At 39.1% G+C, this 14,742-nt stretch overlaps 1 pseudogene; it reads left to right on the plus strand.

Annotated features, from left to right (window-relative positions):
• The window catches only part of LOC103113429 (uncharacterized), a 48,895-nt pseudogene that overhangs the window by 6,284 nt on the left and 27,869 nt on the right, over window positions 1-14,742 (plus strand).

The following is a 14,742-nucleotide window of genomic DNA, read 5'->3' on the forward strand; positions in this document are numbered from 1 at the left end:
AAGGTGGTTCAGTTTCATTCTTCTGCATGTTTCAACCCAGTTTTCCCAGCACCATTTATTGAAGAGAGCCTCCTTCCTCCATTTAATCCTTTGGGCCCCCTTATCAAAGATTAGATGTCCATAGGTGTGGGGGAAAATATTCTTATAGTGGGAACACAAAGGTAGCTCAGTCCCTGTGTGTGTGTGTGTACTTGTGTGTGTGTGCTTGTGTGTGTGTGCGCACACTCAGCATGACTTCAATTCAACAGCTCAGCTTTGTCTAAAAAGCTAGGCCTTCTTCTGCTTCCTCCTTCACTTGCCTTAGGAAGTTACATAATGACCACTTTGACATTTTAATTAAACTGATAGCTCCTGCTACAACAGATAATATATTAGGCCTCTAAATCCATCGTAGAGGACATTGCAGTCTACTGAGGGAAGGGCTGCTCATGAATTGATAAGTGATATTATTGTTGTTTTCCACCCTGCATTCTTAGACTCCACTGCTTCATTCTTGTTTGCCATCCTCCACTATTTTTTTTTCCTTTTTAGCACCAAAAATAGATGGCCAGTTCTGATAGTGCCACCTATTTTAAAGATGTAATGAATCATTGCTAACAAATGTCGGGTCATTCTAGTTGTGACACCTCCTCTTTGGCAGCTTTATACTCAAGCATTAATAAAATTAATCTCTCTTTCATAAGAACTGAGATTTGTAATTTATGATAACTGTTTACTGCAGGAAGGGAGATTAAAAAGAAGGAAACCATTATACCAACTAAAGTGCCTGTGTCTAGCTTTATTTTCTTTCAGGGAGCAGAGTTAAGGGAGAGTTTTAGAAAACAGCATGATGTAAACATAAATGGTTTTCTCATAGATTCTGTTCCTGACAATTTAGCTTTTGATTCCCATAAGTTACTATTAATATTTACATACTCTATTAATTAGTGTGATTCCATTGCTAAGTGGAACAAATGAAATAAGGAAAATTAACATTAATGGTTTCTGTAAGGTCAAAAGCATCCTAATAATGAAATATCTTTACAGTTATTTGGAGAATCATAGTGGCTTATCTGAACCTTAATTTGACTGTAATGATTAAGAATATAGGGTTATTATGCATATGCATTTTTAAAGTGAAAAAAACACTTCTAGAGATGTGGTTATGGAGTAGGAGCTGTTTCAGATCATGCTCCTGATAAACTAGAGAAAAAAATGAAATATCACCTGAGAATTCAACAAAATATAATTAGGATTTTTCTAGAAACTCACTAAGCCACAGCCATCAAGTTGCAGATGGTACTATGATTCTATCTTGACTTCCTTGGGCAGAGGACCTCAACAACGTGTTCTGGAACCTCACCTCTCCAGAGCCCTGCTCCACTAGGGAAAGATAGAAGCAGGCTGGGTGTGTGGATCCACCTGCCAGTGTCCATGTCCAGTAGAGAAGTAGTTACAGAAACCAGACCTTCCACCTTCTTTACACCATAAAGAATTTTGGTCCATTCTTCCAGACAGGGAGAAATGGTAGGTGGAAGATAACCAGAGGTCTCTGAACTCCAACTCTATCAGGAGTAGGAGGGGGGTGGAAGGAAGAACCTTTGTATGTAGTAACAGGTGTATGTGGGACTTAGAAAGAACGAGAAGATGGGACCTTAAAAAAAGGGCCAAATATATACAAATATATTAGTTAGATAGTTGTAGAAATAATAGTTAACCCATATCTACAACCTTGGGAGAACTGCTGTAGCTTACAATGGCGGGGTTAGGGACACAGAACTCTGGTGGTGGAAATGTACCCCTGCATCTTATAATTTTGTAAATCAATATTAAATCACTACTAAAATAAGTAAATAAAATTTTAAAAAAGAATAAAGTGTGAAGGGGCCAGGTGGTGGTGCACCTGGTTAAGTGTACGTATTACAGTGCACAGTGATGCAGGTTTAAGCTTCTGATTCCCACCTGCAGGGGCAAGCTTCACAGGTGGTGAAGCAGGTGGGCAGTTGTCCCTCTGTCTCTATCCCTCTTTGTCTCCCCCACCCTTTTCAATTTCTCTCTGTCTCTATGCAATTAAAATTAATTTAAAAAGCTGTCTTACTTTATAAGAAAAAATAAAATAGGGAGAGATAAATACACATATGTCATAACATAGAAAGTATATTTGAGTGTTATTTTTAAATCAGCTTAAAACAATGTACAGTACAAATACATAATGCTGAGAAGAAAAATGTAAAAAAGGGCAGTGAATACTAAAATAGAAAATTAGCATAGGCAAGCAGAAAAGGCATTTTATGTCTTGGTGGTATAAAATAGTTACACAAAGAGAATGGGTTTGCCATTAAATGAAATGGGTGAGTAGTATTTTTAAATGGCTGAAATGGCTTGAAGCACCTGATTAAAAAAGTATTAGTGATTTAATAATGCTTAACAAGATTATAAGATCACTGGGGTATAATTCCATACAGTTCCCATCTCCCGCTTTCCTGTCTCATCCCCTCCATTGGAAACTTCCCTATGCCTTAATTGCTTTCTTTGAGTGAACAATAGGGGGCCTTAGGGATATGTGAGGGAAGATGGTAGGCCAAGGTTCATTGGGAGACCAGTAGAGAATATAGGTATACTTGTTCATCCCACATCCGAATTTGTAGCGGCCCCAGGAATCTATACAACATGAAAACATACCTTGCTAGGATCTTGTACATGGTGCTCATCTATTTGTGCATAACCTTAGACCTACATTCCTAAGTTTTTCAGTCTATGCTGACATCCTTACCTTTGGGGAGAGTTTTTCTCAAGTGACTTTGAAGTCACTTAAGTGACTATTTTATGACTAATAGTGGACTTCAGGAAATGACAAGATATAGCAAGAAAGTCCTTCTGAGATCTATGAATATGTAAATTCAGAGGGAATAATTTGTCTCTTTTTTAAATGAAATAGATATATGGCCTTGTAAATTGTTTGATCTAAGTATTCATTCTTAAAGACTATTAAGGGAAATATATATATATCAATATATTATTTATTGATGCTTTGCAGAGTCAGAGCCTTCCATATGTGTGATTTCACCACTCTGTGGCCAACTTGTGCAATCAGATAGAGAAACAGAGCAACCAGAGAGAGGAAAGAAGAGACTCTGTAGCACAGGAGCTTTCTCTGGTGTTATAGCACCTCTTGTATTGTGCTTGGGTTCAAATCTGGGCTTACCTATGTATCATCCCTCCTCCTCCTAAACAAGTGCATTAACCACCTTTTCATTTTCTCTCTCTCAGCTCCTCAGGTAGAAACACAAGTAGCAGGGAGACTTTTCCTTCCACTTCGTCATACTGCTCTTACCTGCCGGACTCACACACTCAGTCAACTCCATCAAGGAACAGAGTATTCCATGCTCAATCAGATTCTGGAATATCATCCCCGGTACCATTTTCATGTTCTCTTTTCCTCTTATGTTAGGATTCTAGCAGTTACTTTAGCTTATGTTTAACATTTTAAAATAAACATACCAACTTCTTAAATGTGTCTTGAATCTGTGTGTGTTAGAGGGATGGAAGATCAGTACTCTTAGTCTTTCATCAGAAAGGGTAGAAATCATCTGGGAGATGAGGAGAGGAAGAGAAGAGAGTAGAAAAGGTTGTGACCATAATACCCAAAATGGTAGCCCTTCCTTTCTACCACTGAGCTCATATTGTCTCTCTTCTAAGAACCATCTTTTCTCTGAAAAGCTGTTTGGAATCACACCTGCTCCACCCACTTTTCTTTATTTGTTTTACTAAACTTCTCTGGAGTACATGAATTCATGTTTCCCTCTGAATTGTAAAAAGTGAATGTTTCAAGCATAAAGACAATGTAAATTTCACTTCTTAGTATCTCCATTACTTAACTAGTATCTAGCACACACCAGGGTAATAGTTCTCTATATTTCTACTCACTTAGATATAAAATGGATTATTCAGTCAATTAAACCTTTTCAAAGTATAAAAAAATGACACCATCTCCCCCAGACAATACCTTGGGTTCACCTGCATGTCAGCTGTCAGACCCAGGCAAAAACCAGTAAAGTCATGGGCCCCTTGGAATATACCTAAAATAGACCCACTAGTTTTTTCCAAAACGGAGACTCAAATACTAATCTTCAATATTCTTGCCTTTAGGTTCATTATTAGTCAACAATTTGTTCTACTTTATATCTTAACTCTTTTTCAGTCACCAGGTTCCAGATGCTACCATGACCCCAACTTGACTTCCCTGGGCAGATGACCCCAACGATGTGTCCTGGAGCCCCATCTCCCCAGATCCCTGCCCCACTAGGGAAATAGAGATAGTCTAGGAGTATGGCCTGACCTGCCAATGCCCATGTTCAGTGGGGAAACATTTACAAAAGCCAGACCTTCCACCTTCTGTACCCCATAATGATCCTGGGTCCAAACTCCCAGAGGGATAAAGAATAGGAAAGCTTTCAAGGAAGGGGATGGGATATGGAGTTCTGGTGGTGGGGATTTTATCCCTCTTATCCTATAGTCTTGTCAATATCTCCATTTTATCAATTAAAAAAGTGGTGTAAGATACAAATATTCTTTATACCTTTTTTATTAATGATTTACAAAATTAGAAAATAACAGGGGTACAATCACAGTATTCCCACCCCCAGAATTCTGTGCCCCATTCCCTCCACTGGAAGCTGCAGTAGTTCTCCCAAGGTCACAGATATGGCTTGACTACTATTTTTTAAAGACTTTTTAAAAACAACATATTTCTTTTTATTTATTTATTTATTAGTATCTATTTATTTTTTCCACTTTTTTTGCCCTTGTTGTTTTATTGTTGTAATCATTGTTGTTATTGATGTTGTCACTGTTGGATAGGACAGAGAGAAATGGAGAGAGGAGGGGAAAACAGAGGGGGGAGAGAAAGATAGAGACCTGCAGACCTGCTTCACCACTTGTGAAGAGACTCCCGTGCAGTGGAGGAGCTGGGGCCTCGAACTGGGATCCCTGAACCAGTCCTTGTGCTTCGTGCTACCTGCACTTAACCCGCTGCGCTACCCCCCCCCCACTCCCGACTGTTATTTCTATAACTACATATATATTGCCCATTTTTCTATGGTCCTATTTTTCTCTTCCTAGCTAAGTCACACCTACATGTATTACTACTTCTGAATGTCTTTCGTTTTTTCCTCTTCTCTCTCAGGGTCCTGATGAAATTGGGTTTCAGAGCCCTATGGTCATTCTGCCCCAACAGTTCTCCCCTGCTGGGAATATGGACCAAAATTCTTCTTTTTTAAATTGTTGTTATAGTTATTGTTGTTGTTGTTATTATTGATGTCGTTTTTGGATAGGACAGAGAGAAATGGAGAGAGGAGGGGATGACAGAGGGGGAGAGAAAGATAGACACCTGCAGACCTGCTTCACCACTTGTGAAGCAACTCCCCTGCAGGTGGGGAGCCGGGGGCTTGAACCGGCATCCTTGAGCCAGTCCTTGCCACGTGTGCTTAACCTACTGTGTTACCGCCTGACTCCCCCCAAATTTTTTGGGGGGTGCAGGAAATAGGATTTCTGGCTTCTTTGTTTCTCTGCTGGACATGGGCATTGGCAGTTTGACCCATCCCCTAGCCTGTTTCTATCTTTCCCTAGTGAAGTATGGCTCTGGAGAGGTGAGGTTCTAAGACACATCAGTGAAGTCATCTACCCATAGAGTTCAGGATGGAGTTATAGTGACATCTGCAACTCTATGGTGTCTGGAAGGCTGTAAGATACGAGGCAGGACAGAATGTCTAATAATAAGAACAAGAAAGAAGGGATAAAATAGAAAAATATAATGAACTTATTGCCACATCAATCTGAGCCAGGGCCTATGTATATTCATATCATGTATGAATATATTCATATATACCTTTTTTCTTCTAAACATTACCAAGATTGTCTGATGCTTTCAGAAGAGATTAGGGGACATCTCTTTCTTTTGTGTTAGTTAGTTGAATAGAGGAATGACTGAGGGATGTGAGGTAGAGAATAGGAGAGGAGGGTGTCTAAGCCTAAGTAATAGATATTTGATTAGAAAACGTATGTGCCTTCTTTGGGCCATTCTACTAGATTTCTGAGTTTATTATGTCTAAGTTTAATCATAGAGGGTTATTAATCACTTTTACTTTGAGGTATATAGTTCCCCCTAAGTAATATATATTAGTGTATACATGTGCCCAGTCCCAGAGGCCCTAGCCTATATCTAGCATCTGTAACTTTGTTGGATGATGTGCCATCTGAAATGGAACTGGGTAAGTCCCATGTGTTAGGAAAGGTCTCATTGGATTATTGGATCTGGAAAGTTGACATCTCAGGCTTGATATCTCTGGATATAATCCAAAAAGGCGGTGGCAGCATAATGTGGCACTGTGGCACTGGTTATATTGACTAAACTGATGTCAGCAGAGGTGGTATAACAGGGTAAGGGATCAAGAGAAGAAGCATCAGGAAATACAAAGTCCCAGAAATTCTACGAATGGGAAAAATACGGCTTTTAAAGATAATGGGAAAGGTTCCTTATAGTTTAAAAAGGCAATAGATAATTATTATTTACAAAGTTGGTTAGGAGCTTTTCTTTTACTTTCTTTCTTTCTTTCTTTCTTTCTTTCTTTCTTTCTTTCTCTCTTTCTTCCTTTTTGAATTACAAAGTTAGAATTTACTGTATTATATTTGTATTCATTATGCTTTATGTCATTTAATTATGTCAACTATCTGGTCTAATGTTGTAAGTAACAATAATTTAAAAAGTTATTTTAAAATGCTCTAAAAATTTAACCTCACTATCAGAGTTCATTCAGTTTACAATTTGAATGATTAAATGCTTAGACTAAAAGAATATATACTCAGAACTGAAATCTAAGCAGTTAAAGAACTTCAAATTTTCAATCTATTTTTTCCAACCCCCAACAGAGGACTTGAAAAGTGCCCCTCCTCCACCCCAGAGTCTTTTACTTTGGTGTAGTACTCCAAACCCTGTCCAAATGCTCCTTTGTGTTTCCCTTTCTGTTCTTATCTCTCAACTTCTGTCTATGAGTGGGATCATGCTTCTCTTTCTGGCTTAACTTATTTAACATAATTTCTTCAAGCTGTGTCCAAGATGAAAAGAAGAAGGTCAATTAACCATTTTTATTTTATTTATTTATTTATTTATTTTCTCAAGGTGATTTTATTTGGGGATAGAGCTTTTCTTTTTTCTTTTTTAAAATTTATTTATAAAAGGAAACACTGACAAAACTATAGCATAAGAGGGGTACAACTCCACACAATTCCCATCACCAGAACTCCATATCCCATCCCCTCCCTTGATAGCCTTCCTATTCTTTAACCCTCTGGGAGTATGGACCCAGGGTCATTGTGGGATGCCGATGGTGGAAAGTCTAGCTTCTGTAATTGCTTCCCAACTGAACATGGGTGTTGACAGGTCAATCCATACTCCCAGCCTGCCTCTCTCTTTCCCTGTGGGGTGGTTCTGGGGAATTGGAGCTCCAGGACACATTGGTGGGGTTGTCTGTCTAAGGAAGTCTGGTCGGCATCATGCTGGCATCTGGAACCTGGTGGCTGAAAGGAGAGTTAACATACAAAGCCAAACAAATTGTTGAAGAATTATGGACCTAAAGGTTGGAATAGTGCATATGAAGTGTTGGAGGGGTACTTACTGCATACTATTGTTTACTTTTGCTTTCAGGTATATATTTTGCCCTAGTTTATGGATACATGTGAACATATGCTCTATCTCAGGGGACCTGGTCTATATCTAGGTTTTGGGACTTTGTTAGAAAGTGAACCACCTGGAATGGAATTAGAGAATACTATGAAAGGAAAGGTCTCACCCGAGTAATGAATCTGAAGGGCTGTCATTCCACACCTGAAGTCTCTGGACATAGCCTGAAGTGAAGCATGCTGAGGTAGCACTCATTGCATTGATTAGGTTGTGATAGGCGGATGCAATATTATTCGTTATGAATTGAGAAGAGCATGCAGGAAACTGCTCCCCACCCTAAGGTTCCAGGACTGGGGGAAATATAGACTTTATAGTGGAAATGTAAGATTCCTGCTGTCTTAGGGATCAAGAAGACAATGAATAGTTATTGTTATTATCACATTATTTGGTAATTGGGTTAACTTTGATAAGTCCCTTTGTTAGGATTTGTTGTATAATACTCAACATCTTGTATATAGCTGTGCCACCGGTTGCTTTTGTTCTTCCTTGTCTAGGCTTTTGAGAGAGTCAACATATCAAAGACTTAGCCTATGTATTAAAAAAGATTTAGTCTTTCTTTAAAAAGTTTGAGACATACAATCAATTTTTCCCCTCTCATATTAATTAAATAGTGATTTATATGACTACAAATTAATAGGAATGTACATAAACACCATTCCCACCACCAAAAGACTGTGTCCCATTCCATCCCCCACCCACACCCCCACCGCCCCTGGAAGCTGAATGTCCACCCTTACCCTCACCACAGGGTTTTTACTTTAGTGCCCTACTCCAGATTTAGTCAAATCCTGCTTTTAGTTTCACTTTCTGTTGTTCTTTCTCAACTTCTGTTGATGAGTGGGATCATCCCATACTCAGCTTTATCTTTCTGACTTAGCTCACTTAACATAATTCCTTCTAGCTCCATCAAAGATCAGAGAAGGTGAGTTCATTGTTCTTAATAGCTGAAAAGTATTTCATTGTGTATATATAGCACTGATTTCTCAGCCACTCATTTGTTGTTGGGTACCTGGGTTGCTTCCAGGTTTTAGCTATTATGAATTGTGCTGCTATGAACATAGGTGTACACATATCTTTTTGATTGGGCATTATGGAATCCTTGGGGTATATCCCCAGGAGAGGAATTACTGGATCATATGGAAGGTCCATGTCTAGCCTTGTGAGAGTTCTCCAGACTGCTCTCCACAGAGGCTGGACCAATTTACATTCCCACCAGCAGTGCAGAAGGATTCCTCTGTCCCCACAGCCTGTCCAGCATGTGTTGCTGCTGTCCTTTATGATGTATGCCATTCTCACAGGAGTGAGGTGGTATTTTAATATTGTCTTTATTTGCATTTTTCTGACATTCAGCAACCTGGAACAATTTTTCATGTGTTTGTTAGCCTTTTGGATCTCCTCTGAGGTGAATGTTTTGTTAATGTCCTCTGCCCATTTTTGGATGGGGTCATTTGCTTTTTTGTTGCTAAGTTTGCTGAGCTCTTTGTATATTTTGGTGATTAGTCTCTTGTCTGATGTATGGCATGTGAAGATCTTCTCCCATTCTGTGAGGGGTCTCTTTGTTTGTGTGATAGTTTCTTGGCTGTGCAGAAGCTTTTCAATATGATGTAGTCCCATTGGTTTGTTTCTGCTTTAGTCTTCCTTGCAATTAGGTTTGTTTCATCAGAGATGTCCTTGAGGTTTAGGTGGGAATGTGTTCCACCAATGTTTTCCTCTAAGTATTTGAAAGTTTCTGGCCAGGTCCTTGATCCATCTGGAATTGATTTTTGTTTCTGGTGAGATAAGGTGGTTCAGTTTCATTCTTCTGCATGTTACAACCCAGTTTTCCCAGCACCATTTATTGAAGAGAGCCTCCTTCCTCCATTTAATACTTTGGGCCCCTTTATCAAAGATTAAATGTCCATATGTGTGGGGGTTTAGTTGTGGGCTTTCAGTTCTGTTTCTGTTTCTGTTCTGGTCTGTATCCTATTTTTGTTTCAGTACCAGCCTGTTTTGATGATAATGGCCTTATAATATAGTTTGAGATCTGGGCGTGTGATGCCTTCATTTCTGTTTCTTTTCCACAAAATGGTTTTGGCAATTCTAGGTGTTTTCTGGTTCCAGCCCTCAGCTATTTTCTTATAGTTCAACTATTTTATTGCCCTGTCCAGTTACTGTATTGGCATATTTGACTAATTGGGCTCTTAAATCAACTTCAATTTTTAGCTCTCTAATTACTTTGAGATGGTTCATGTTGTCTTTCAGAGTCTCTGTTATTTCCCCATTTCTGATGTTTCCCTCAAAAGCTTTCCTCATCAGTTAGTGTTTGGATATTTTCATCTTTCTTATTTGCTTCTGGCTTGTTCAATTTTTGCAAACTTCTGTCCTGGTTCATTTCTGCAATGGTTCTTTTTGGTTTTTCCATTATGTTTTGTGTATATTGAAATTTTTTTGCTGGGTATTGCTGTTCAGGTGTAGTGTGAGGTGGCCTCTGACCTATTGGGTCTCAGGAGTGAATGGAGCTATTTGTCTAATAGTGACAATAGTGACATCACTGCCTTTCGAAGATGAGAGGTAGGATCTCTTGTGTTCAAGCTGAAGAGAGAAATAGATTACTGAAACAGCAAGATGATTTATGCTGAACACAGCTTCTTAAACTTTAAGGTGTCCCTCCATCACATCTTTTCAATCCCTTGATCATATTTGCCTAGATCTACTTGTGGCTAAGTGAGTTGTTTAATAAGTCACAATTATAAAAATTTGGCAGTTTTTTTTTTCTTTAACTCAGTCCTTGAAGTGAATGAAGCAAGGTAGTTTATTATCTCTTGCTTTCCTGCCAGGGAGTTGACTGGGAGTTATTTTTATAACTGGCCTTGGGGACTTCAATAATATCTAAATTTTTCACTTAATCACTCTTTAGTGAATAAGACAGAAAATAGAGATAAGAAAGTGAAGTGATAAGAGGGCATAAATAACAGTCTGATTTCTGACTTGGCAGTCAGCTGAGGTAAAGAACAAACACCTCATCACAGACCCCTGCAAGCGTCAACCCGGCTTTGACCTAGCATGTTATGATTGGGCCCTCCTCAATCACTATCGAACAGGCCATGGCCGGTGCGCCGCTATGTTCCATCGCTGGGGAGCCAGAGACGACCCGAACTGCCCCTGCGGCTACAGACGACCCAAACTTCCCTTGCGGCTACAGACAGATTATGACCCACATAGTCAACGACTGCCACCTCTCCAGATTCAAAGGAGGTCTCGAAACTTTACATCAGGCTCAACCTGACGCTGTTGACGGCTACGGAAGAAGGGCAAATGTTAGAAGAAGAAGTGATTAAGAGAGATAACAAAAATATGTAGATAACAGATAAAATAAGAGAAAAAAGAGAGACCGAGAAATGGATATAACTTAGTTACACAAAAGGAATGTGACTGATTGGGCTGGACCCCAGATTCTCTCCCCAATTGTACAATAACTATTTCTAGATTCTACCTAGCATTGGATTGGCAGCCAGGGGCTTGAACCCAGATCTTTGCATGGGTCCTTGTGCTTAGTTCTATGTGCCCTTAACCAGGTGTGCTACTGCCCAGCTACCCTAGGATCTCATCTTCACCCCCCTTTCATCCACTGGCCACATTTGTCTATACTTACCTGTGACTTAGTGAGTTTCTGAAGAAATTCTGGTTGCGTTTTGTTGAGTTTCCAGCTGATTTTTTATTGTTTTACCTACTTCCACACGTGAGCAGTCTGAAATAGCTCCTACTCACACCTCCAGAAGTCTTCATTCTTTTTACTTTTAAGAATAAACTGTCACAATAACAAACTTAAATAAAAATTAGCAAAGAAACAAAAGGGTTTTCCTACAATGACAGAAATCCCCAAATCAACCACATAAATCCTTTGAAAAAAAATGAGTTTTGAGACTGGGCAGCGGTATACCCATTACTACCCATGAGGATTTTGTTTCAAATCCCTGGTGGGGATTTTGTTTCAAATCCCTGCAAAGAGGAAACTCCACTAATAATAGAATAGGGCTGCTAGTGTCTCTCTTGCCTCTCTCTCTCTCACTCTCTCTCTCTGCCTCATCTTTTATCAAAAAGATAAATAAAACAAGGTTTTGAACAAAATTAGATGTCAGTTAAAAATGGGAGGTTTCTTGCCTTAGATTAGATTATTTTTACCCCAACAAAAGCCTTTTGAAGCACAAAGAGGCAGTGAGGTGTTCCAACTCCAGAATATTTAACTTGTAAGAAAGTCTTATTCTTTGTCAGAAAGAAGCATGGAAAAAAATCTATAAGCATTTAATGAATTGCAAAATGATGAATACTACAAACATGTTAACTGAGAGCCAAGAATAGTTCAAGAACAACATTCTTCAATAATATAAAATGCATTTGTGGTTATTGTTTTTTACAGAGTACTTCAGAGGAATGAATGAATTTCTATGAACAAGTTAGGAAATCCTGAGTATCTCAAGTAATTGCTCACATGTGAACTTTTCAGTCTTACCACTGACGAGATAGGGAAATTTTGTTACTGGTTCCATTTAAAACATGAAGCTACTCAAATATACATTTGAGTAGCTTCATTAAAAAAATACATATATCCCCCCACCCCCAGCCAGCCCACTGCTCAATTTGAGGTCTAGGCCCATCAAGTCTGTTTGGGAATCTCAGGACTCCCCGATTAGGGCCCCAGCTAATGTGGTGGCCTGATAGTGACTTAAGAGTCATCATTAAAGTATGCCAGTCTCTTGCCCTTATTCAGCTTTTGCAGTCCTTGCTTTGATGAGGTTAGCTTTGGAGTGAGTGAGAGAACTGTAATAGGAAGCAGGTGAGGAGAGTATCTAAGTAGACACTGTTTCATTATGAACTTGATACTGACTCACTACAGACTATTGCGTATTTTTGCTTTCAGGTATATATTTTGCCCTAATTTATGGATACATGTGAACATATGCTCTATCTTACGGGACCTGGTCTATATCTAGGTTTAACCTCCTGGAATGGAATTAGAGAATGCCATGAAAGGAAAGGTCTCACCTGAGTAATGAGGGTGAAGGGCTGGCATTTCATGCCTGACATAAGCCATGACTTTTGAGTGATAATTTCATGATGTGAAAAAAAGATGATGATCACCATCAAGTGTTTACAGTAGTTGTCACATGTGGAGACATCCTTTTGTGTGTCCTCAAAAAGGCACGACTTGTATATTTGGAGCAAGATAGAGGGATTTGGGGGGTCTCATGTAATGAAGAGCCTCATTCAATAAGAACTTCTCTAAAATGGAGTTTCTAGTAACTAGAAAATGGAAATTTATTAGGGGTGTAAATTAACTTCATGAATCGCTAGGCATATATATTTCCTCTTCTATTTCTCATCACACATAAATCAGTTGCAGGTACAAAATGGAAGACAAATATGCCATTTAAGACTAGACTCCAACCACTAGCTACCTGCAGTTAAATTCTGCTGAATGTTTGGCATAAATTTGCACTACTGCTATACCTAAAAGTAAACAAATCATACATTGTCACATATCTCTCTTCTCTTTTATTGTAAAGATTCCATCAGACTCTGTGAAGTACCTCACTTGGCTTAAGGTTGAACAACATGACATCAAAGGAAGTCAACTGTGCTGTCCAAGAATAAGAGAAGGTAAAAGAATCAACGTGTGAAGCCAGGAGGTGGCATACTTGGTAGAGTGCATGTTATGGTGCACAGGGACCTGAGTTCAAGCCCCTGTTCCCCACCTGCAGAGAAGAAGCTTCATGATCAATGATGTAGCACTACAGGTGTCTCATGCTATCTCTCTATCTCTCTCTTCCATATAGTTTCTCTCAGCCTATCTCTACCCAAATAAGTAAATAGAAAATAATCAATGAATGTGTGCATTCGTTGTATACATGAATAAGTCTGTGTGTCTATGTGTGTGTTTGTGTGTGTATGTGTTTGTCAGAGAAAGAGAAAGAGAATTAAAGATACTAAACACATTATAACATTTCTCAGTTCTAGTGTATGGTAGTGTCAATGATTTAACTTATAGTTTATGGGGTCTCAGTCATGGAGGCATGAAACTTGGTGATCTTATAGGGAGAAATGTCTCCCTAGTCCCCAGATTTCCTTTATCAAGGTCAGACATTGTAAATATGGAAAATTTATCATTAAAAGCACTTTTTGGGGGGTTGGGCGGTAGCATAGCAAGTTAACCACACATGGCAAAAAGTGCAAGGACTTGCTTAAGGATCCCATTTCAAACCCAGGTTCCCCACTTGCAGGAAGGTTGCTTCAAAGGTAGTAAAGCAGGTCTGCAGGTGTCTGTCTTTTTCTCTCCCTTTCTGTATTCCCCTCTTCTCTTGATTGCTCTCTGTTCTATCCAACAACAACAACAACAACAACAACAACAGCAACAGCATCCGCCTTGTGTTTTCTATTCTGATCTTGTTTTTCAACTTCTGCCTCAGAGTGAGATCATCCCATATTCATCCTTCTGTTTCTGACTTATTTCACTTAACATGATGTTTTCAAGGTGCATCCAAGATTGGCTGAAAATGGTGAGGTTACTGTTTTTAATAGTTGAGTAGTATTCCATTATGTATATATACCACAACTTGCTCAGCTACTCATCTGTTGACACCTGGGTTGCTTCCAGTTTTGGCTATTACAAACTGTGCTGCTAAGAATATATGTGTACACAGATCTTTTTGGATGGGTGTCTTGAGTTCCTTAGGATATATCCCCAGGAGAGGAATTGCAGGATCATAGGATAGATCCATTTCTAGCCTTCTGAGAGTTCTCCAGAGAGGTTGGACCCATTTACATTTCCACCAGCAGTGCAGGAGGGTTTCTTTCACCCACAACCTCTCCAGCATTTGCTGCTGCTATTTTTTCTGATGTACGACATTCTCACAGGAGAGAAGTGGTATCTGATTGTTGTCTTTATTTACATTTCTCTGACAATGAAAGACTTGGAGCATTTTTTCATGTGTTTCTCAGCCTTTTGAATCTTTTCTATGGTGAATATTCTGTCCATGTCCTCTCCCCAT

The sequence above is a fragment of the Erinaceus europaeus genome, chromosome 14, assembly GCF_950295315.1.
Source record: "Erinaceus europaeus chromosome 14, mEriEur2.1, whole genome shotgun sequence".
NCBI classification, from domain to species: Eukaryota; Metazoa; Chordata; class Mammalia; order Eulipotyphla; family Erinaceidae; genus Erinaceus; species Erinaceus europaeus.